This window comes from Hydra vulgaris, chromosome 09 (assembly GCF_038396675.1).
Source record: "Hydra vulgaris chromosome 09, alternate assembly HydraT2T_AEP".
Taxonomy (NCBI): Eukaryota; Metazoa; Cnidaria; class Hydrozoa; order Anthoathecata; family Hydridae; genus Hydra; species Hydra vulgaris.
In genome coordinates, this window is record NC_088928.1 from 12,701,591 (window position 1) to 12,724,595 (window position 23,005).

The window sequence follows — 23,005 nt, forward strand, 5'->3', positions numbered from 1 at the left end:
TTTTATTTGGACCAATTATCATTTTATTTTACTCAGCTCTCCTGGAACCCTGTACTCAAGCACTTCAAGCCATTCAACTAGACCTTTTCACAGGTACAGAGGTATCAATTTTGTATACTTCATTGACAGTTGACATTTTCTCAATGAGTTTTTCTCAAGTTAAAGTTCTCATCTTTGCAGGATGAAGTAAACAAAGATTAAATTGAGCAATGTTATCTTCGAATCGATTAATGAATCGAGATAAGGGATATACTCTTTGGTGCCTAATAGACGTTCCCCCCCCCCCCCCCCCGCTAATTAATTTTTCAAAAATTTTCCAACCAGGAAATTCTTTTTCCAACCCCCTCCCCCGGCTATTAAATTTTAGAAAAATTCCATCCAAGACAAGACAATTTTTTATAATAATTTTCTTTTTCACTACTTACTTACGTTACGTTACATTTATTCAAAAAACTTTGTTTTAAAAAAAAGAACGTTCTATTTTCTTCTTTCTATCGTTACGTCATTATTCATTAAAAAAGTAATTTTCTTCTTTCTATCGTCACGTCATATCATTTACAGAACTTATTTACTTGTGTTCGTTGTAATATCAGAGTGTAAGAACAAAACGGCGATTACGAAAAGAATTTTTAAAAGGACAGAAAGAAGCCAATATAGTAACGTAGAAAAAATGGAGCTTGGAAAAATTGTGGAAAAGTTCAAAGAAGAGTACGATGCCGAAGACTTTAGTACTTCTTTATTATATATTTACTTGTTTTCAGACACTAATATATATGTTAATAATTAAGTTATTGCTTTAAGTATTTAAAAAACTCGAAATTTTCCAACCCCTTCGCTTATTCCAGCCCCCCTGCTTATTAATTTTTAGTGAAATTTCCAACCCCCCCCGCTTATTCCAAACCCCCTCCCCCTCCTTTTATTAGGCACCAAAGAGTACATAGCCTGGTGAAAGTATTCCTCGACATTTGTATCCGTTGCTTCACAATTGTTTCGGTATAACTGCCTTGAATATTGCCTTGGTGGTGTTAGTTGAATTCACGAACTGTTCATGGTTATAAATCTACACCGTAACAAGGCAGATATGCATTTCAGTGCAGATATCTACTAGAGAGTAATCCAGTTGTCTGGAAAGTTGAACAAACCCTCCCCCCCCCCCCTCATTCAAATTTTGGAAAATTACTGGAAAAAAACTTTAAATTCTGATTCTGGTTGCTTTAGCCCCCTTTAATTTTTGTTTTAGTCTCCCTATAATTTTTTGACCTTTCTACGCCACCGGTGTAGTATGAGATTTTTACTCCCACTTTTTTCTTACTCCCCATATTTCATATCAGATTTTAAATATTACATATTTAAAATCTGATATGAAATTTTTACCGCGGAGTAAAAAACGCGTATGAGATTTTTATTCTTTTTATGAGATTTTGACTCCCTTTAGATGTTTTTACCGTTATGTTTATATAGCGCTATTAAAAGTTAAACTTTTAATAATAATTTTATTGTTAACTAAAATTTTAAGTTACATATAGTAGCAAACAACTTTTTAAAAATAATTTATTTCCTACATTTCAATATAAGAAATTAAAATCATAATGGAAGTAAAAATTGTTTTATTATTTTAATTAAAACGGATTAAGTACGCACTAGGGATATGACTTTTTTGCAACCTACTAGGCCTGTATCGTAATTCAATGAACTTTTATGTAAAAAGAACGAATAGATGTTTCATTTTGACATATTTTGAAAAAAGGTCACCCCAAAACCAAAAAATCGAATTTTCAATAGGTACACTTTTGTACAGTAAATGAATATTAAAGGCTGAAGATGTTGTAAGAGTCATACTCCTGTTGTTATTTTATTTATTTATGCAACATGTACTGTGATATAACAAAAAACATTATGTGATATATAATTATACAAGTATTACAAAATTAACAGTATCAAAGCGTCTAGTACAACAATATACATAACTGTCTGTGTCTATAGGCCTACTGTGTTTAGTACATGGGTCACATGATGCTCACGTCTCATGAAGAGTCTAGCGCTTATTACTTAGAATGAATCGAAGTTGCAGTTTGTCTTTCTTTCTGCAGGAAGCATACAGGTCTTGCATCACCTTGATTGCACGTTCAGCTATCTGATTACTTCGTGGTATGTCGATGACGGATGGCTCTTTCTTCCAGTGATTTTTGAATGACTGCAATGCCTTTTTGTAAGGCTTCAATACATCAGATAAATTCTTGAAGTCATTGTCATTGTACTTTTGACTACTAAACCAATGTTCTGCCCACTCATATGAAATGAACCTGCAAACCTTCTCCAAATTCTTTCTCGCTTCAGGCATAAGAATGAACGCCAGAATGGCGAGAATGGCTCTTGAGTTCCATCTGGCATTGCTCATATTAGGAATGTTCTGAAAGTGAATCAGAGGGAAGTTTCTTTGTTCTTCATAGAACCTAAACACTCTTGTTAAATGGTACAAAAACTTCATATCGTCTCTCCACCCTGATTTATCAAGAATTTCTACAGTTCCATTCACAAACTTATCCTTCAGTTCATCATACTTATTCAACAGTTCAGACACAAATGGTTATTCAATGTTTGGAGATTTGGTATCACCCCCAAGTTCTTCGTCCATCACCAGACGGAGAATCCTGTCTAGTACGTGATGCTGACAACCGATAAATTGTGGTATTGTGACACCCTTTAATTTAAACATACGTTGCAACTTCACAACAACTCCATTTCTCTTCCCAGTATTGACGTTTGTTGTATCAGTAATGATCATCTTAATTGAATTCCACAAATTGTATTCATCAATAAGTTTGGCAATTTTTTCAGCAACAGTTTCAGCTTTGCCATCTTTTAAACGCAGTGCATCAAGTTTCACGTCAGTTCTTTCATTCTGAAGTACAACTACCTGATATTCCTTATCATCTATTCGTTTGCCGTCAAAGTGTAAGGACCACTGTTCCATTTTAAGTTGTTGTATCATTTCTTTTTTTAATTTATCTGCCTCTTTGAATATGGACTTGTAAATTGCTGATTGACTTGGAGTTGGAATATCAATACCTTGTTGTGATAATACATTGCATATTTTAGCAGCTTTCTTTGTGGAAACTCCACTTGATGTAACCATACTTACAGCAAATTTACTTTTGTAGTGCTTTCTAGTTTTTTTCTGAGTGTCCTCATCATCGTCTTTATCACCGTCGTCGTCTTCATCATCTTCACTCTTACTTTTGCAGTTTTCAGATTCAGTACCACTGTCTGTGGTAGACAGGACTTGTGATGTGGAAGGTATTGCTGTTCCAGACTGGACTTTCCTTCTCTTGGAAGGGTGAATGGTTTCTTTACTTGCCACTTGTCCTGTTGAGTACCCCACCTGTCCTTTACTTTCTTTTTGTAGGTGGTATAGACGTTTATCTTCCGAGGATAACCACTGGCCATTCACTTTCGTGATGTCAAATAATGCATTGAGAACATCATATTTTCCACGCTTGACACATTCATCATAGACCTTCAGCACCTTCATAAGCTTTGCTCTTATCACTTGATCAGACACACGTGGAAAATTCAGTTTATTGTCCCACAATTTTGTAATTTCCTTAGAAATTTGGTCTATTCGTTCTTTTCTTCCTTTAACATATGCTCCGAGAAACTGGTATCTTCCTACGATCTGCAATTGAAGTGGTATTCTGGATTTTTCATCGAGTGAATGTTCTTCTACAGCCACGCTTCCTCTTCTTCTGTGTGACTCTTGAAATCTCACCAAATTTTTAGTCCAAGTCTTCTTGTTCTTTGTTACTGTGGTATGACTTTTCTTGTGAGACATCATATAATATTGTTACGACTTTACGGATAGCTGAGCGTAAATATCCGTTTAATAAAGTCGTTTAATTAATAAAATACTTTAACTGTATAGTAATCCAATTATAGTTCGATAATCCAGTCAATGTTGATAACAGTTCGATAATCCAGTCCGTATCCTAACGATAATGCTACAACTACTTATACTTCGTACACTTACAGCGTCTTTAGTTCGCTACAGTAGTTCCTTATTAGCTCAGTTACACGCAGAGTACTTCATAGAACTATTCACATTATCAACACTGAGCTCTGACAGCAGCTCGCTTATATAATTATTTAGAGCTTCCAGAATGTTCTACTAAGTTCTATAATCTTCTACAGTCTGTTACAGTCGTCTATATCACCGTGGTAACACAATGACGTCATCACATAACAATTCCAAGTATTTGCCGGCACACGGCCGTTTCGTTGCCATGGTAACGTGTGGCGTTATATTTATAAATTCATAACAAAATAATGAAATAAATAGAATTAAGCTGAGAATTAAGCTTAAGATTAAAACATCGGTCAAAAATGAATGTATAAAAATGGTAAATCAAATTTTTATTTTGGGGGTGACCTTTTTTTGTTGCAGAAAGCTATTTGGGCCTTTTTTCATGATTTTAGGTAAAAGTTCATCGATTTATGATACAGGAAACATTTTATTTGAAAAAAAATTAAAAAGTCATATCCCTAGTACGCACGTATCTGTAAAAAAACACATACTGAAACTTTTTAGTCCCTGTGTAATAAGTGGTAATAAATATTATTGATATTATGGCAGTTACACTTGTTGAAATTAAAAAAATGATTAAAGACTTGTTTACAAACTACAAAGTGGAGACGGAAGCAGCGCTAAAGCAACAAGAGAGCAACTTTATAAGTATCGTTAGTTCAAATACCAAAATCTTAAACGAAAGATTAGACAAAGTAGAAAAAAATATTTTAGAGAACGCTAAAAAAATATCAACACTGGCAGCAGAAGTTGAAGAAATAAAGGTTAGTCTAAATTTTCATGAGGAACTTATTGAAAAAAAAGTAAAAAATGCGTTAGATATTTTCATAAAAAATAAATCTAACCATAATGAAATACAAAATAACAACACTGACCTCAAAAAAATTAACAGTAAGCTAAGAGAAATTGAAGATAGAACAAGGAGGAACAATCTAAGAGTTGACGGAATTAAAGAAGATGATAATGAAACCTGGCTGGAAAGCGAACAAAAAGTAAAAGAAATATTTAATGAGTACTTGGGTGTAGAAAATGTAAAAATTGAAAGAGCACATAGAGCTGGTAAAAAAGGTGTAAAAGAGAACAGAACAATTGTTCTGAAATTATTGGACTTTAAAGATAAGGAGGAAATTTTAAGAAATGCCTTAAAGTTAAAAGGAAAAAATATATATATTAACGAAGATTACTGCATGGAGACGAATAAAATAAGAAAGGAGTTGCATGAAAAAATGAAAATTGAAAGAAAGTTGGGAAAATTTGCTTACATATCATACGACAAGCTTATTGTACGCGAGTGGAAGACAAATAAAAAGTAATTTTTTACTTATTTTATTTACGGTTTATTTAATTTTTATTTATTTTTTGAATATTTTTATTGATAATATATCAATAACGAAACCCTTTAAAATGGATCCGAAAACGTTTGAATACGAAAGTCTTTTTGAAAACATTTCAGATAAGGTTTTTAAAATAAATGATCATAATACTTTTGATAAATATGACCTTGACAAAAACTTTATTGATAACTTTTCATTAATGAATATGGAAACACCTTATATGTTTCCAGATGAAATAAATAAGTATTTAAAAGATGTTAAACCTTATGAGAGCCTTTCTCTTGTTCATCTTAATATTAGAAGTGCTAAAGCAAATTTTGAAAACTTAAAAATATTCTTAGAGGAAAGCAATTTTATTTTTAATATTATTTGTTTAAGCGAAACATGGTTAACTGATGACGAATTTAACGAAAGCACGCTTTTTCAATTAAATAACTATGAAGGAGTGCATTTGCAGAGGAAATCGAAAAAAAGAGGCGGGGGTGTTGTAATTTACATCAAAAATAGTTTGCGGTATAAATTACGAAACGACCTATGCACATCTGATTACGACAGGGAATTTGTTTCTATTGAAATCATTAACAATGACTCTAAAAATACCTTAATATCATGCTGTTATAAACCGCCACAAACATCAACAGAAATATTCTCAAATCATCTTCAAAATATTATTTTGAAAAGCTTACAAGAAAAAAAAAATTATTTATCCTAGGAGATTTTAATCTTAATGCTCTAAATTATGAAAATAATATAGAAACACAAAGTTTTTACAATAATTTATTTCAATTTGGTGTAATTCCTCTTATAAATAAACCAACCCGAATTACAAAAAATTCGGCAACACTAATAGATAATATACTAACAAATTCTTTATTTGAAATCTCCTTAAAGAAAGGAGTAATTAAAACATCTATATTGGATCACTTTCCGATATTTATTTCAATAAATACCTCAAATAAAATTAAAATAAATGAAAAAAAAACAATCACAAGGCGACATTTTTCTTTGGATAGCCAGGTTAACTTTAAAAGTGAGTTAGCCAATATTGATTGGTCAAATTTAGAATCCTCAAATGATACCAATTTAATGTATAATACGTTTATAGATGTTTTTGTATTTCTTTATGATAAACACTTCCCTAAAGTAGTAAAAACAATTAAATTTAAAGACTTAAATTCACCTTGGTTAAGTAAAGGTCTTAAAAAATCATCTAAGCGGAAACAGCGATTATATATAAAGTACCTTAAAAAAAATGCGATAAAACAAAATCGGAATACAAGAGTTATGCAAGTCTCTTTGAGAAAATTAAAAAAACCGCTAAAGCTAATTATTATAACAAACTACTTGATAAGTGTCAAACAGATTCTAGGAAAACATGGCGATTATTAAATGAAATTTTTGGTGAACCAAAAATTAACAAACCGTGCTTTCCTAAAACTATAAAAATCAACCACAAAACAATTCATGATAAAAACGTCATTGCAAATGAGTTTAACAACTTCTTTGTTAATATAGGATCTAAACTTGCTTCCCAAGTTCCTAGTGCAAATAAATCTTTTGATAAATATTTAGATCGTAATAGAAATGAATTGAATAACGAAAAACTAACCATGTTAGAATTTAACAATGCTTTTAAAAGCCTAAAAAGAAACAAAGCAACCGGAATCGACGACATCAATAGCAACATTATAATTAAATGCCAAAACGAGCTTAAAGTTCCTTTATTAAAAATATTTAAACACTCCTTAGAGGAAGGTATCTTTCCTGAAAAACTGAAAACTGCGAAAGTAAAACCTATTTTTAAATCAGGAGATACAAGTGAAATAGGCAATTACAGACCCATATCAATACTTTCTACATTCTCTAAGATACTTGAGAGAATTATGCACAATAGAGTATATACTTTTTTTAAAGAAAATAATTTTATTTACTCCAAGCAATTCGGCTTTCAAAAAAATACATCAGCTGAACACGCAATCCTTCACCTAGTTGATGAAATAAAAAACTCTTTTACAAACGGAGAAGTTACATTAGGTGTATTCATAGATCTCTCTAAGGCTTTTAATACAGTCGACCACAAAATATTATTATCAAAGCTTAACATGTATGGCATAAGGGGTAGAACGAACGAATGGATAGAAAGGTTCAATACTTGGGCCTTTGCTTTTTTTAATCTACGTTAACAATCTCTATCGGGCATCAAAAAGAATTTCAACTATAATGTTTGCTGATGATAGCAACTTTTTTATCTCCGGAAAAATTATAAACGAACTGTGCGTAGAAATAAATCAAGAATTAGAAAAAATTTCTGGATGGTTTAGGGCAAATAAACTTCATTCTTCTTATAAAAAAAAGAAGTTGAATCTTCACGTCCAAAATTGTTTATTGAAAATAGAGAAATAAGTAGGGATAATGTTATTAAATTTTTAAGTGTTTTTATTGACGAAAATCTAAATTGGAATAAACATATCGCCTATTTAAGTAGTAAAATATCTAAAAGTATCGGAATAATATACCGATCACGCTATTTATTGAAAAAGCCGCTACTCAAACAAATCTACTATAGCTTTGTTCAAAGTTATTTAAATTACGGTAATACAGCATGGGGTAGTACCTATAAAAGCAAACTAGAACCTCTCTATCGTAAACAAAAACATGCTATACGAGTAATTAATTTTAAAAATAAAAACGAACACACAAAGCCTCTTTTTGAACAGATGTCTTTACTAACATTGTTTGAACTAAATATATATAATGTTCTAAGTCTTATGTATAATAGTAAAATGCAAAAAACTCCTTCAATTTTCTATAGTCTTTATAAACAAAAGCCCGAGTATAAATACCTGTTGCGCACAAATAGTACCCTTTTTGACCCTTCAAGCAAAACTAAGCTTGTGCAATTTAAAATTACTTATCGTGCACCTCATATCTGGAATAAGTTTTTATTACTTAATCAAAATATTATTAACCTTGAAAACTTAAATGGCTTTAAAAAAACTATTAAAAAGAGTATTTTAAAGTATAAAAATTTACTTACTGATTTTTTCTAATTTTGTTCACTGCTAGCATCTTATATAAACTCTTATTTTTTAATATACTTATATATATATATTTCAAACATTGCGTTAGCAATAAACGTGGTAATATTAAGAAAAAGTAACGATACATGTTTGTATAACTGTTATCCTACACTTTAATACTATTATAATGTAACAATTTAACGTAAAAATTTTGTAAATATTTTAATTTTTCTATACGTATATATATATATGTATGACAATGTAAAGCGGTTCTTGATGATAAGACCTTTTGGTTTTCTGCAAGTTTCCCGCGTTCTTCTTACAGTTCGTATTACAGAAGTTTGTTTATTATTTACGTTTGTGATTTTTTTTTTTATACATTTATATGTATATTCAATCTTAACGAATCTTTATTATGTAATCACGAAAATGTATACTATGGAACAAAAAATACATAAAAAAAAAAAAAAAAAAAAAAAAAAAAATTTATATTCTATTCCCGATAGTGATAAATTTGTTTTAAACTTACATAACATAAATAAATTTGTTTTAAATTTTAAATTTAAACTTAATAAAAAATGAGTTTTTTTCCCCCTTGACAGCCTTGAAAAAACGATATTTAAATTGTTATGGAAAATAGTGCGATAAAACCCATACCTTACCATAAATATGGGCACAAATGCTAGGAGTATTGATTATTACATTAAGCGTTGTGAATAAAAATGAGCAATTGCTTTTGCTATGTGTTTTCGGAGCAATTGCTCCACTTTACGTTAAAGTAATTGCTCCTAAAACACATAGCAAAAGCAATTGCTCATTTTTATTCACACCGCCTATTATATTTCATATCTCGGAAAGAAAATATTAACAAATAAATTATTATAATTTATTTGTTAGGTCCTAGAAATTAAAGCAAACAAATTTAAATTATTCAAGGAACTTTGGCACTGTCAAAATATATATATATATATCTATATATATATCTATATATATATATACATATATATATATCTATCTATATATATATATATATATATATATATATATATATATATATATATATATATATATATATATATATATATATATATATATATATATATATATATATATATATATATATATATATATGTGTATATATATATATATATATATATATATATATATATATATATATATATATATTTTGCAGTCAGCAAACCTTTAATAGTAAATAACAGATATATAGAAATAAATAAATCAAAAATATTTATACAAATCATATATCTTAAAGTTATGAAGAGGATGATTTACAACTATTTTTCTGCAAAAAATTTTTTTTTACAACAGTACAACATTAAAGTGATTTGCAGTTGAATTGTCAAGGAATATAGCATGTTCACTAAGCTGAGTAAGTGTTAAACTACATGGGTAAGTCAGTCATTTTAATTCCTCACCATATTTGTTATATACTTTTATATCAATACCCATGAATGACGCACACCCAATTATTTCTGCATCAGTTGCCCATGTTGCATTATCACTCATACCACTTTCATTTAGATATGTTATGACCGATTGATTCATATATGAAGCCATTTTATCATTAATATGGGTACACAACTTTTTCTCTTATAATTTCATAACTGTTTACACTGCCTGTAATGATATAAGATATTGCCTTAAAAAAGCAATTACCATCGCCTCTGGTACTGTGTAGTTGTTTTGGACATGAAAGTAGATTAATATCTGCAGTAAATATATTTTTGGTAATACCAATTCCAAATTTTTCAGAAATAGAAATTCTCATTTCAATAGTTGCATATTTTCCAATCTTCTCAATAGAAATTTGCATATTCATTTGATTGAATGTGATTTCTTGTTTACCATCAGTTATTTTTTCAATATATAAACATAACTTTGTCAAGTTGTACTTTGTTTTTAAAACTTGACCCTTTAGATTTTTCAAGGTACTGTTATTTGTGCTTGAAATGGATGTTAAAATGTATGGTCCAGTCCATGGCTTTACAAGTTTCCCGCCTTTTCTATCATCACGTCTACTATTTCTTAGCAAAACTTTTTTATTTATGTTGATTTCAAAATTTGGAGCAATTCTCCTGTCATAATCAAGTTTTTGCCTTTTTTGAGATTTCTACTAATCCATTTGCTTGAGGATGATATGCACTCGTAATTCTTTGAATTGTTCCTGTTTTGAGTAAAGTTCTTTAGAAATTTCATTTACAAACTCACGACCCTGGTCATTTATTTAAATTTGAAAACAACCATGTCGACATATCTGTTTATACAAAAAAAAAGCCACAATTCTAGCAGTTTTATCAGTAAGTGCTTCTGCTTCAACCCATTTACTGAAGTAGTCGACTAATACGACCAGATATTTATAGCCATTAACTTCTGGTAGCTGTGTTAAATCAATTCCTACTTCATATTACCTTATGGAATTAAAACATTTTGTAGCAATGGTTTAAACTGAAGTTTCCTGTTTTTCGACTTTTGACATTGTTCACATTCGGAAACATAGGTTATAATATCTTTTATCATTGCATGCCAAAAAAATCTACTTTGAATGTGATGTGTAGTGTTACCAATACCTGTATGACCAGATAAAGCTTTGGACTCAACAGAGACATCGTTTCCTTCATGAACAAGCTTTATTATGTTTTGTTGTTCATCTCTGCGCCAAATAACTTTTCTCTAAATAGCTTTATAAACTATAAGCCATAACCATATTAAACCAAAACCATATTAACCTTTATAAACCATAAACCTTAAACCAAAGCTATAGCTTTATAAACCATAAATATAATGAGAATAAAAACTACAAAGTTTTTTAGTGTTTATCTAGTTATAAATTTTCGTGTTTATCTGGTTACTAGGTTCTAGTAATAACAGGATAAAAATGACAAAATTGTTTAAAACATTTTGTAATAATAAAATACCTTTTCAGCTTTATTCAAATGATATAGCTCATTATTATGAACTATAAATGGCTTTGTTTGTCTTCTAAAATTGGCTTTATCACCTTTATTTAAAACTTCTTTTGGATAGGTTTTATATTTTAAATAACTAAATATATCAGCAAATCTGGCGTACATGTCTTGTTTATTTGTATTTTTGCTAAAATTAATTTAAGAGTAAAAATCTCATAAAGAGAGTAAAAATCTCATACACGTTTTTTACTCCGCGGTAAAAATTTCATATTAGATTTTTACTGGGGAGTAAAATAAAAGTGGGAGTAAAAATCTCATACTACACCGGCACCAAGCACAGTTTTCAACCAAGGATAAAGATTTTTGTAATCATTTTAATCGTGGCTTAAGATTTTTGGTAACCATGGTTAAAGATTTAACAATTTTCAATCATAAAGTCCATTCAAACTAAAGAAAAAGATTTATCAAAATTTATTTAATTCTCCCAACAATATAATATATTGTAAAGTAAAATTGTGGTAAAATAAGAGTTAATTCAGGGGTGGAACCAACCAATGGTGATAAAATAACTGTTGAAACAGGTGTGATTTTTTTCCGATTGAAATACCATAAATGTCTTACTTGAATCGTCCCCTATAATAATCATCTGTCTAGTATTTTTAATTTTTGGGGTATTTTTTTTGGAAGAAAAACTAAAACAAAAAATTAAAACAATTTACTACTAAAATACTACTACTAAGAACTATTAAATAAAAGTGAAATCAAGAATTAGGAAATAATATAATCAAATGTTAAAACGCGTAAAAAAAAAGACAAAAGGCAAAGATCAGAAAAATGACATTAGATCGCATGCTTGGCTTTACGGTATATACGGATATTCACTTATTTGTCGTGAACGGATATTCACTTATTTGTCGTGAAATCAGTTTTAAGTCTCTTAACCACTCAATTATGTACTTTCGCTTGACACCTCTTCACTCTATCGCTTTTTTCTTTGTTCTTTAGTGTTTTCCTTCTTACCAAGACTACAAGATTAAATTTCTAATCAAATTGACCATGCACTTTTTTTTTAACTTTCTGCCAATATTGCTGATGCTGGTGATTTTAAAGTTTATCACATCGAATATCTTGCTTAAAACACCATTGACCCTCCTGGCATTAAAGCCAATAACTACTGAAATTTTTAATCTTTTATTCAGATATTTAACTTTGTGACTCGTTTTCCTGACAACCCTAATTATTAATCTTTACTCTTTAATTTATGTCTTGTTTCTGATTGTCCTAGCTTGTATTCAGTTTCTGCTTTTTCTTCTTTATATGGTTCTGACCATGTAATGATCTCTTTAAATCTTTCATCTTGTACTTCCTTTTCTATATATATACAGTATCGGACAAAACAATTGCAACCAAATAATGCTAATTTAGTTTCTTTATATAAAAGTGCTGCATTTTTTCAATTTAGAGAAATAACTATGTAACTGTTTAGAGACAAAGTTCTTCAAGTTTTATTCATCACAAAGTTTATTATTTGTACACGAAAATTAATAAATTAATCAAAAGTATTAAAAAAAGTTGATTTCCTTCTGGACAAAACAAGTGCAACTCGACAAAATGTTGACCAAGCTGTATTTTGCTATCAATATTTCGTGGCGAATCCTTTGTTGTCGATCACAGCTTTGCATCTTTGAGGCATAGATTCAATCAGGTGATCAATGAAACTTTGTGGAACCGCTGCCCAGGCTTTTTGGATTTGTTCAAACAGTTGATCCTTATTACGAACACCTTCACAATTAGTTCTGCGGTTGACGATCTCCCACAGGTTCTCGATAGGGTTGAGATCCGGAGATTGAGGCGACCAATCCATCACCGATAGGTGGTTGTCTTGAAACCACTGCTGGACTACTTTTGCAGTGTGTTTCGGACCGTTGTCTTGCTGAAAAACCCATTTTATTGGCATATTCCATTCAGCATGAGGTAACATAAAATCTTTCAGGATATTTTCCATCGTTTCGATGTATTGGACCTAGACCGTTAGCAGAAAAACACCCCCAGACCATTACATTGCCTCCACCATGCTTCACGGTCTTATGGCAGTAACGTAAATCGAGGCGTTTTCCGGCCGGTCGACGTACACGGCAAATATCATCGCTCCCAATGATGTTGAACTTCAATTCATCACTAAACAGGACAGTTCGCCATTTGCACATTTCAGTCAATATGAGATGTAGCAAACAGGAGTCTTTTCTTCTGATTTTTTAGTGAAATCAGCGGTTTCTTTGCAGAGCGTCGAGAAAACGATCCGGCTTCAACAACACGTCGTCTGATTGTTCTGTCCGATACAGGCAGCTCTAGTTGCTTTTGTATCTTAACTGATGATATCCAGAGATCCTTCTTGACGGATCTGAAGATCATAGAATCCTCTCTAGAAGTGGTGGAACGCGGTCTTCCACCTTTGTTATCTGCTGCCAACTACCCCGTAGGACGATATTTGGAACATAGTCTTGATACGGTCCATTTTTTCACGCGATGTTTATCACAAATACTTTTTTGTGACATTCCACTTACGTAATCGCCAATAATTTTCTTTCTTAGTTCAATCCAAGACTGTCGGGAGCCATTTTTGCACTTGAAGTCATTAAAAATAATAAAAATAAATAATCACGCTTCTCAAGGTGTACCGTGTTACATTTACCTTGTGATGATACAATAATGCTCTGTGGAACACAACGTCTTGGTTGGATGTGGACTGTATTGATGTAATGAAACACTTGTTGTATTTCACTTCTTGTATTGATGTTCTTCGATAAAACACTTTGATAAAACTCACTTCGATAAACTGTCTTGATAATACTGACGGATTGACTTCCATATACTGACTGAATTATATGTCGATTTACATGTCTCATATAGTAAAATGAACATGTGTGAACCTGTTCTAGAAGATTCTAGATGCTTCTTTTTGATGCTTCTGGAAGCTTCTGGATGCGTCTGGATGCTTCTGAATGTTTCTGGATATTTCTGGATGTTACTGGATGCTTCCAGATGCTTCTTCTAGAAACTTCTGGAAGCTTCTGCATGCTTCTGGAAACTTCTGGATACTTCCTTTAATTAATAAAAAACTTTTCATTTGCTTAAGTCTGGTCCGTGACGTTGACACGGACCAGACTTAAGCAAATGAAACAAACCAAAAAAGTTGCACTTGTTTTGTCCGCTGCAAAATGGCACTTGTCAACAAAATTCTGCCTGTGTGCTGTCACCTGTCAGCTGATTGCTCATGTCATGGCATGTTATGACTCCAGACTTCTAAATTGTTTGCTGTGGTAGTACAGTTCGTTTCGTTTTTAAGACATGTAAAATTAGGAACACTTTTTAGCATTGTTCGATGTCGGTTGCAAATTTTTTGTCCAATACTGTTTATTCTTGCGACCGTGGCGCAGTGGTTAGAACGCTTGCTTTATAAACAGGAGATCCAGGTTCGAAACGAGCTCTGGACATATTTTCGCGTCACGGTAAGGAAGGAGGCGTGAACTTCCTGGTTAAACGCATTTCCACGGTACTCTGTGACAAGACCGTTAGGACTTCTTGGAGCACCTAAAATAAAAAAAAATAAAAAAAATAAAAAAAAAGTTAAATATTAATGAATAATTTGTAAATATTTACATTTTTAAATAAAATATAATTAAAAAAAGCACGTTTCGCTGGGCAATTAGCCATTTTTATTTTTATAAAATCTTATATTAATCAACTCTCAATTTGATAAAAGTTAAAAAGACACGTCGATTCAGTATTGAATAAACAACGTTTGTTAATCAATTATAAATCAACGTGGAACTGATGTTGAAAATTCCGACGTTAAAATTTCTACATCACTAAGAAGTTGAAACAACGTCGTGTTGTTCAACGTTACTTTATCAACGGTAAATCAACGTGAAAGCCACATTAAAAGTTCCAATGTTGAAATTTCAAAATTGCTTAGACGTTGACACGACGCCGTTTGCTTGCTGGGATATATATAATCAATTGCTAAACTAACATGCTAAGATTGTTTCTCTGCTTTCTATGCTAAGATTGCTACTCTGCTTTCTATGCTAAGATTGTGTTTCTTAATCGGGCTTGCCATTATCTTACTCTTGATTCCATTCTTTACCTCTGCAAGTTTCTCATTCTTCCCTGTATAGAATACTGTTGTCATATTTGGGCTGGTTCTTCTAATGATACTCTTTCTCTTCTAGACAACAAACTCCAAACATTTATATGTTTTAAACTTATGTCAAATAATTATGATTGGAGCTTGGGAACAAAAAAGCCCCAAAATTTTGTCCCTAGGTAGGTTTTGTCAAAATTTTGGGGCTTTTTTGTTCCCAAGCTCCAATCATTGCAAATGTTTGCAAAGCATCCTTATTTGACATAAGTATAAATATATATTTGTTTGGAGTTTGCTCCATGTCTGGAAGTTAGCTCAAAAACCAAATAATACATTTGGCGCCCTTGCCTGCATGCTATAAAAACTTTTATTTGTCTAGTTTTTTTTTTTCCCGCACTTCAACCCTTTGGAACTCTCTTCCATCATGTTTTCCTCATAAAACCTATAACTTTTCAAATTATCTGTCAACCGTTTTCTTGCTCTATAACTCTATCCTTTTTTTTCTAATAATTATCATCGTAATAGTTGTTGCTTGCAGCCTTGTTGGGAGTGAAGACGAATTAAAAAAAAATTGTCAAAGGTTGTTTTTTTCAACATTAGCTAAAACTATAATATAACTCTATTTGTAATACATTTTTATGATTATGTTGTAACATATTTATTGATCATTGGTCATAAGATTTCCTTAAGTCAACTAACCAAAATTAGATTAACGATCTCTAATTATTAGAAATTAAATTGACTAATTTAATTTGAAGCTAATCATACAGCCCCAATTTTGATAACAAAATCAAAATTAGGGCTGATTGCTTTTTTTATTTATGTAACCGTTTTTTGTTTTTTTTGTTTTTTGGTGATATACCCGATTTAATCCCTAATATTGGCTTTTGAATCCAGTGTTCAATTGATTGTTGAGGGTCAAATTTTTTCAAAGTGGGCCATCATTATATATTCTAACTTGCAAACTTAGTAACTTGTTACGAACAATGGCTAAATTGCTCCATTTTAAATTTTTCAATGCGCTGAAGACTGCTTCTGCTGAACTGCGGCTACAACAAAAAAAGAAATCGGTTATCCAGAAAAGGTTTAAAATCTTTTCAGGGTTTAATACTAAACTGATTTTAATACCATCCTTAATAATGTTTTTTATTACATTAATTAAAGCAAAAGTTTAAATAAAAATTAATTTTACTAATGAAAAACAAAAGGTTTAACGTTGTTAACCATGCAAGCGCTCATTTGCTTGATTCAAACTGCGATGTTTAAAAGGGTGATGCATTAGCATTTTGAATTGAAAAAAAATGTATGTAAGTATTAGGCAAAAACAGTTGAAATGAAGTTATTTGGAAACTTAAAAAATAAAAAGATTCATTTAGTCTTCATAGAAAGGTTAAGCCTATCTGTTGACATGGCTAAAGCTGGGTTTGGTAATAGGAATGATGGAAGTACCGCTAGGAGAGTATTTAAAAGTTAAGTTGTTTTTTTTGAAATTACGGTAATTGATTGTGATATGTTTATAAGATTGCATAACTAATCTTGTGGATATCCTATTAGTATCAATGAATTATATTTATACTGCACTGCACTATATTTGTACGACAAGTTTGTTCGACTGTTATGCCTCCTACTATACGTAAACTGCTACTGCATAATCCTACTAAACCATATAAACTGCTTTTGCCAGTTATGGTATATTTGGAAGATGCACTAAAGAGTTTCAATAAATAACCATGAAATTCTAGACTTAAGTCCATGGCAAAAATATTGAGGTTAAACACTAATGTGAATCAGATGCACTACCTAGAAGGTAAGATCAACTCCAAAAGTATCAAGCATTTCTTTTTATGAAACTTTAAAATTATCGAGAAAAACAAATATCAAGCAGAGTAATGTATTAAGACAATGTGTTTTAACTTAAAGATTATAAAACTTTAACAAAAATTATTTTTTACGCTCATTGTCAAACATTACTGGCACATTAACGCGTATACGCAAATTGTTCACGTCAAAGTTCCGCGAAAAAAGTATTTTTATTAACAAGTTTGAAATTTTTGACCCCAAAAAATATTATTTCAACATATATCATGTTTATTTAAAGTGTTTGTCAAATTTTATTGAGTTTTTGCCGTTTTTTGATCATCTTAAGATACTGTGCGCCGCCAATAGCTGAAATTCTATGCGTGTTACAACTTTTAGCGTTTTTTAATAAAATATTTTTACAAAATAAACCGACATTTAAACGACATTTTTGCTTCGCTAACTTCTTTCAATAAACCTTTTTTTACCCAAGTAAAATTAACAATAGGCAAATAAAATGCAAATAAGAAATAAAAAAAATAAAAGTATATTATGCACATAAGAATATCTTAAATGTTTTAGCTGATATGTTGTAAGCCATATCTTATTTGTAAAAAAATGTTAACATCTAAAATAACGTTTGTGTAAAAATGGAATATGCAATACACTAGAAGGAATATTGTAAAGTTAAAAGAATTTTATAAGAGTTGTAGGGCATAGTATAAATCGTTTATAAATCGAGCTAGAGGTTGTTTGCGATGACAACAATCAGATTTTACAAGTCTCTTAATGATTTATATTTTAAAATAACTCTTTTGACGGATACCAAAACTTTTTTTGGCTCGAAAAATATTTCGTCTTGATGTTTTTTGATAACTGAAACTTTTTAACAGAGTACTTGATGATTATATAAATCAAAAACATTTTGTTATATTGTTAAACAGGAGTTATAGAAGGGATTTTGAATTTTTAGATTAATTTTTAAACAAAATCGTAAAATTTATTAATCATAATACTTTACAAAATAAAACTTCTTTTTATTTGGGTATTTGAGACAATTACGTCATTTTGACGTAAAATCATATTAAAAGTATTCCCACGTGACGCACCAGTTATCTATTGTTTGCTCTTTTTATTTATAGGGTAGATTAGGGTAATATGAGCACCTTAAGCAAAAGTTGGAACGTTTTTAAAAATAATTATGCTGGATTCAAATTTTTTGCGAATAAACAAATTTTAGGGATCCCTACTTATGATCCACTAAGATATTTGGGCACCCGAATGTTTTTCTTAAAAACACAGAGGTTTTAAAAAAGTAGCAAAAGTGCTCATATTACCCAGATCACTTGGTAATATGAGCACTTTTGCTACTTTTTGCTACTACCTTTGCATAAGCTTAAAAAAATAACATTAATTAAATAAAAAAATACCAGCCTGACAATTAGAACTATTTTTGGAATATAATAATTCATTAATAGCAAAACTTATCATTAAAAGATCAAATTTTAAGCCACTTTTTATTGAAAAAATTGTACTATGTTTTCCGCAATGACAACGAAAAAAATTAGTTTGTTATTTTTCAATTTTATTAACTTAAACATTTGTACGATAAAAATTCAAATTTTTTTGATTTTAAATTACAGAAAAGTGTTTAGTATTGTTAACATATTTAAATTTTTTATTATGTTTTGTTTTTATTCAAAATGCAATTAAAGCCACTGCTATTTTAGGACTTTTACTAGACAATTTCAATGAAAAACACTGGGTAATTTGAGCATGCTCATATTACACAAAATTGCATCTTTAAATAAAGTCAAAACTGTTTCTATGCTTTTTTTTTTTCAAACAAAAATGGATTGGACTTTTAGCTAACATAATTTTCTTTATAAAAAAATAAATTTCATTTAATTAGCACCAAAATTTCACCCCATAGATTTATTCATGAGTGATGATATTATTTTAATAACGCAAAAAATTTAACAGCGTTTTAATTAGATGATAGCCGCTAATTACTGCATTCAAATTTGCAATAATTGTACTGATTCCTGTTATCATCACATAAAATAGATTCAAAAAATACAAAGCAACTTTAACTTCACTGCTTACATCTAAGAAATCTTTAAGTATGCTCATATTACCAGGGTGCTCATATTACCCTAATGTACCCTAACAATTGATTGCGAGGATTTAAAACAATTCACAGTTGTCTGAAAAACTTGATTTTTGGCCAAAATTAAAACTTTGATGTTTTCATACTAAATCAATAATGCTGAATTCAAATCTGAAAACAGTTTTTGATTTAAAGATTTTTTTGTTCAGATATTGCATAAGCAGCCCAGTCAGGAATTTTAGATAAAGTTGACACGTTTTTGCTCGCGGTTTCATAATATATCGCATTTATATATATATATATATATATATATATATATATATATATATATATATATATATATATATATATATATATATATATATTGGCTGCAGCGAGAGAAAAGGGAGCGGGGGGCAAGAGAAATGTCTCATCCCCTCCCCACAAAAAAAAGTTTTCATATGAAGCCAAAACTAAATATTTTATTTAAAAGTCTAGGTGATGATTTCCGTTTATTTTTCACAAGTTTTTTATCAATATTTTTCAATAATAAATAATAAAAATCAAAAGTGAAAATTCCTAAAATTAGTTATAAATTGGGTATTTATTTTTTCATGAAAAGCTACTATTCTAATTTTCCATTTAATAATCAATCTAAAGATATACAAGTCAATACATTAAATTATATATCATAATATAAAAAGTATACGCACAATACGGAATAACAAATATATTATTATAAATGTGGTATAAAAACAACACAAATATAGTCTCAATACGGTATAGTTTGCAATGAATATTAGTTCCTTTATTTTGATTATCTGCAGCTGATTTTTTAGGAATTTTTAAGCAATAATAGATGTTCATAATATGCTATAAATATAATGTTTTAATAGCGGACTTTGCATTTTACATAGATTTTAAATTTACCAAAGTATGCATTTTTTTAAGTATTTTCATCTAGTTAAATATATGGAATATTTTATAAAAATAAAATAAAAATGAAATTTGAACTATTTTTAATAACTTAGGTAGCATGTACAATTGTATAAAGAAAAAAAATGTTTTTGAACATGTATTTATAAAAACAAAACAAAAATAGAGGCACAAGTTTTTTTGATAACATAAAATAGGTATATTTTGGGAGCTTTAAAATTGGTTTTAATAACTATATCTGCAGCTGATTTTTTTTAAACAATATATGTATATTAGGATTTAATAAAATCATATCGATCAAGTCTATGCATGCAGACTTTAGTTCAAGGAAGAAGTTGAAATTGAAGAAAAAAATTTTGTTAAATAACTTATATTTATGTTTGAAATCAGCAAAAACCCAATAATAAAAAATTATCATTATTACAAATTAAACTCTATACTAAAACATTTGTTTTAAAAAAAGAAATCTATACGCATATAGTTATAAATTTATAGACAAATGAATAAATGTTGTATTTTTGCAAGAAATTATTCATCAATTTTTAATCGCTCTTGAATACGGTTATTGACTTTCTTTCAAGAAAAAGTATGAAACCTATATATTTTTGAATAGTCTGGATAATTTTTTAATTAAATTAATATTTTTGGATAATGTTGTGTTTAAAAATAATAGTTATAATAAAAGTTACAGATTTTTTTTTTTAATTTAATTTCGGCCGAAAATCAAGTTTTTCAGAACACTGTGCAATGCGTTGAATTCATTCTTTCTTAAAATAATGTAAATATTGATTCTGATGAAAAAAAGGTTTTACTGTTTCCTTTTCCGTCCGAACAAATAGGTTTCTTTTACAACTTTCATAACATTGTCCGTCAATAAAAACAACTTTAAAAATTAAATCTATGTCACACGAAAAAAAAGCATAACAATATTTTATCATTGACCAAATATTTATCCTAAAGTTTATAATCTTTTATAAGTATATTTGGTAAGAAAACCAAATATACTTATTATTAATTTGGTAAGAAAATCAAGAGCACAAACTGAGAACTAATAATAAGAGTTGCATCAAAGATTACTAATAAACATCCTGAAATAAGTAAAAAATCAACGTATGTCCATTTTGTATATAAAAAAAATCCTTTATTGAAAAGCAGGACCCCAAATAACTCTCAGGCGATTTCTTAGCTCAAGAGGCTAAATCTGTTAACCAGAATTGTTTTAAACTAATATATATGGGTGTGATCTACAAAAAAACGTGTGCTAGTTTTAAGTTCAAAATGCTCTCACTACATTTATTTCAAACATTCAAATTATCATTGTAAAAAAAAGAAATTAAAATTTAAAAAAGCTATTCAAACTCTGTAAAATTTTAAAAAAATAGCATAAAAATATGAAAGTAATGGATTTGAAAAGAGTAAAAGATTTTATTTGTAACAGAAAAGAAAATTATGTAGAGATAATCAAAAAATCTTATACAAAAATATATGTTTTCCAAAACTATTTTAAAGTTGAATTGTTGTTTTATCCTTTTTTGTTTTGCTGTTCTCTTTCTTGCTTCCTTCTTTGATCTGCTTGTCTTCTGGCATCACCATTTTGATGTTTCTCTTGATTACTTTTTCTTTTGTTTTTAGTGTGCCCTTTAAACGGTTTAGGGTGTCCAGCGGAAACTAAATAGTTAATGAATTTTATGTATTGACTTAAGTATTAAAATCAAAATAAAAAATACTTTTACATATTATAAATAATTAAATATTTATTTATTTGGACTTGGTAAATTAAATTGTTGTTTAAATTTAAAAAATAAGTTAAAGATCAAAAATTTTTCTCACATGGGAAAACGAATGCATTGTTTTCGGATGGGTTTATAATACCATTGGTCTCTAAAACCTGGTTGACATCTTTGAATATAAAAACTAAGCACAGAACAATTGCAAGTCCAAGCAAAGGTCTCATTTTATCACCTTGTTGTTTCGTTCAGATTTTACCTATCATTTAAATTGTTTTTTGAATCGATTAAAATTGTTTTCTCAGTTTTAGCTGTGACTTATTTTAAAACATTCCAAAAAGCTGATTGGTAATTTTATCTAAATATTATTTCATGTGATGTTTCCATAGTAAATTGCTGTTTGTAAAAAGTGTCAATCAGACTTTTATCATGTGAATTTGTGTCGTGTGATATGTGTCAAATGCCATACGGCCATTCCACGTAAAGAATAATACTTTTTTATTCAAGAAATACTATTGCACATATATTTAATGAAATAAGAGTTTTTTATGCAAAAATATTTTATAATTTTTTTTGTTTTTAATTTTCGGATTTTGTTTTAAAAATGAATATGCTACTTCATTTCACAGTAAATTATCGCAAAATCAGTACTCACTATATAAACTTATTTTATTATTCGTATAACTCATAAACGATAAAGCTTAATGCAAATCAAAATACACAGTTAAATATAGTATGAGTTTGAAAGCGTTGTAAATAGATATTAATAAGATAAATCATATCATGCTTGCACTATTTCGTATAGAATATGATACTATCCAAATTTGGCTTTAATCTAGTTCTATATCAAAATGATTCAAACAATAGCGGATCTCCCATCAGGCTGAAGCCTAGGCCCCCCAGGAGTAAAGGGACCCCCAATGAGAAAGAGTTCCAGCACCAAACTACAA

The 23,005-nt window shown here is 29.5% G+C and overlaps 1 long non-coding RNA gene across 1 annotated transcript; it reads right to left on the reverse strand.

Moving 5' to 3' along the window:
- Positions 1 to 21,212: 21,212 nt before the first annotated feature.
- LOC100201614 (uncharacterized) lies at positions 21,213 to 22,398 on the reverse strand. Its single transcript, XR_010640643.1, has 2 exons — positions 22,159 to 22,398; positions 21,213 to 21,996 (listed from the first exon to the last, which is right to left on the reverse strand). It is a non-coding gene; the product is annotated as an uncharacterized LOC100201614 (long non-coding RNA).
- Positions 22,399 to 23,005: the final 607 nt, after the last annotated feature.